Source organism: Littorina saxatilis, linkage group LG15 (genome assembly GCF_037325665.1).
Source record: "Littorina saxatilis isolate snail1 linkage group LG15, US_GU_Lsax_2.0, whole genome shotgun sequence".
Classification (NCBI taxonomy): domain Eukaryota; kingdom Metazoa; phylum Mollusca; class Gastropoda; order Littorinimorpha; family Littorinidae; genus Littorina; species Littorina saxatilis.
In genome coordinates this window covers 29,062,167-29,065,346 of record NC_090259.1, presented here as the reverse complement: position 1 = coordinate 29,065,346, position 3,180 = coordinate 29,062,167, and positions in this window count along the sequence as shown.

Genomic DNA, 3,180 nt, shown 5'->3' with positions numbered 1-3,180 from the left:
ACCACCCCCACCACTCAGCTTAGAGGCTCTAAACAAGAAAAATAATAATAATAAAAGGCATGCATTAATTTGTGGAATGCGATATTTTTCCATTTTTCCATTTTTACAAATCGCGGTTTTAGGTTCGACGTGATTTGTAAAATATGTTTACATTTTTACAAATCACGGGTTAACATGTGTGCGTGCGTGCGTGCGTGTGTGTGTGTGTGTGTGTGTGTGTGTGTGTGTGTGTGTGTGCGTGCGTGCGTGCGTGTGGCACGCACGCACGTGCGTGCGTGTGTGTGTGTGTGTGTGCGTGCGTGTGTGTGTGTGTGTGTGTGTGTGTGTGTGTGTGTGTGTGTGTCCAACATTAATCAACATCCTGACTGTTTCAAGTGCAGAGTGTGTTTTTTTACCTATTAGATTTTTTAGTGTCATTCGGTGTTGTATGTCTTTAAACTATCAGTTCTGATGTTGGTACTAGTGCAAGTCGAATTAAGCGTAAAAACAATGGTAAATCTTGACCCAGCTTTGGGAAGAATTGTGACACAGTGTCAATCTGCGACGAATTTTATTCATTAACAAGTCGCGTAAGGCGAAATTACTACATTTAGTCAAGCTGTGGAACTCACAGAATGAAACTGAACGCACTGCATTTTTTCACAATGACCGTAGTCCGCCGCTTGTGCATAACGGAGTGAAACTGACGAGCCTGTTCAGCGCGGTAGTGGTTTCGCTGTGCTGCATAGCACGCTTTTCTGTACCTCTCTTCGTTTTAACTTTCTGAGCGTGTTTTTAATCCAAACATATCATATCTATATGTTTTTGGAATCAGGAACCGACAAGGAATAAGATGAAATTGCTTTTAAATCGATTTCGGAAATTTAATTTTGATCATAATTTTTATATTTTTAATTTTCAGAGCTTGTTTTTAATCCAAATATAACATATTTATATGTTTTTGGAATCAGGAAATGATGTAGAATAAGATGAACGTAAATTTGGATCGTTTTATATAAAAAAAAATTATTACAATTTTCAGATTTTTATTGACCAAAGTCATTAATTAATTTTTAAGCCACAAAGTTGAAATGCAATACCGAAGAAGATTGCTTTACAAAAATTTCAATCAATTTGATTGAAAAATGAGGGTATGACAGTGCCACCTCAACTTTTACAATAAGCCGGATATGACGTCATCAAAAGTATTTATCGAAAAAAGAAAAAAATGTCCGGGAATATCATTCCCAGGAACTCTCATGTCAAATTTCATAAAGATCGGTCCAGTAGTTTGGTCTGAATCGCTCTACACACACACACGCACAGACAGACAGACAGACACACACACACACACACATACACACATACACACACACATACACATACACATACACACACACACACACACACACACACACACACACACACACACACCACGACCCTCGTCTCGATTCCCCCCCTCTACGTTAAAACATTTAGTCAAAACTTGACTAAATGTAAAAAGAACACTCTGCTCAGTCAAAGTGTATCACTTTATTGAAGTTTGGTTAAATGAATTGGTCCCGGTAGATGTGGCCTAACAATAATTTCTACTCGCGTTCGTCACGTTCAAAAGTAGCCAAACCAGCAACTCAGTAAGGTAGAGAGGAGCTGAGAGGGAGATCTACGGAGTGTCAAAGTCATTCATCACAAACTACGAGGGCTGTTCTGGAAGTTCTTAGAATCTCCTATTTGCGCACAGCTCACCGTTAATTTGACCACGTCATTTTCTCGAAGGATCCTTCCTGAGCTGCGACACACTTTAACATTCTGTAGAAATACCGTTTAAACATGTCGGCGCGAGCGTTTTTGCCTATACCCTCAATGACCCTCGTTTACTCTCAGACAGCAGCATTACGGTTCTCGTAACGGTTTTCTCTGAGCTTTTTTTTTTTAATGTAAAAACAGGAAAACGTCGAAAGGGGCCAATTCAGCAAAATAAAGTGAACGGAACATCAGGCAAACATCCTAATCTGTTAGTAAATTCGACTGATTTAGAAGCTGTGTAAAACGGGACATTGCAACGGAGTAGCATCAACCCTCAAGTACCCGTGTTTGGCGCCAAGCTTTAAACACCACAGGCAGGCAATGATGCATGTACTGCTCTAAGGTAACCGTACGCTGCTCCCTGTTTAGAGTTGTGGCGATTTGTCCTTATTTTCAAACAAATGGGACCACCTTCTTCTTGCCAGTGTTCCGAAATCATCAATAGTCGATAGGGGTGGAGCCGTTTAGGAACATCCAAACGGCTGATTGATGTGGGTCAGATTGATAGACCCAAGTCCCCATCGTCTGTCACAACCTTCACAAAATCCGTACACTCTCTATAGTGACAATTGGAGAATATTTGTATGCACATTTCGAGACATACCCTCTTTTTTTACACTAGAAAGCGCACGGGCACCCACCGTCTGCAACGCTTGTGTACACGTAAAGGCTTGTGCCAGATCACATCGATGGGTGCCGATTCAATTATCTATGTGTCCTTTACCTCCGTGTGTGTGATTAGTGCATCATACCTCTTCAACTTTTCAACGGCAGCAACATTTGTTGCAGTAACAGCATTCAACTGTCGGTCTGGGCGGGTGTCATCTTTGAAGACGTGTCTACCCGATTTAAATTCATTGTACCAGTTGTAAGTACTCGTTTTGGAAGGAGTGTTCTTCCCTCAAAATTCCCACAATATGCAGTAGGTGTGAGAAACATAACAATCCTTTCAGAGATGTTTATACATCATTGCTGTGAACTCCCTTTTTTTAGCTCCATGACAGGCAAGTAAACATTGACGGGTAGCGTTCTTTGGGAGCTGTTTTCTTTGCAGAGGAAACTTTGAGATACATGAACATTTGTGTCATCGCCGATGAAAGATTGCAGTATGCATACGTCATTGTACATATCATGAGACATTGCCAGGAGCTTGGAGTCTGAGGAATTCCAGAACACCCTACGTATCTGTTATATGATCAACTGTTGCTGTAGGCGTATCACGGTGAAGCTGTGTGATATCTTACTGCACATCGCCAGCACGCCGTGATCCTCAGAATCGAATTACACAAATACGTGCAATGTTTCAATAAAACCTGCTCGTTCAGAGAAAAAATCGACGAGAGAATGAAACAATAAGTATATATCTTCATGGAAATCAAACGCAAGCATAACGCC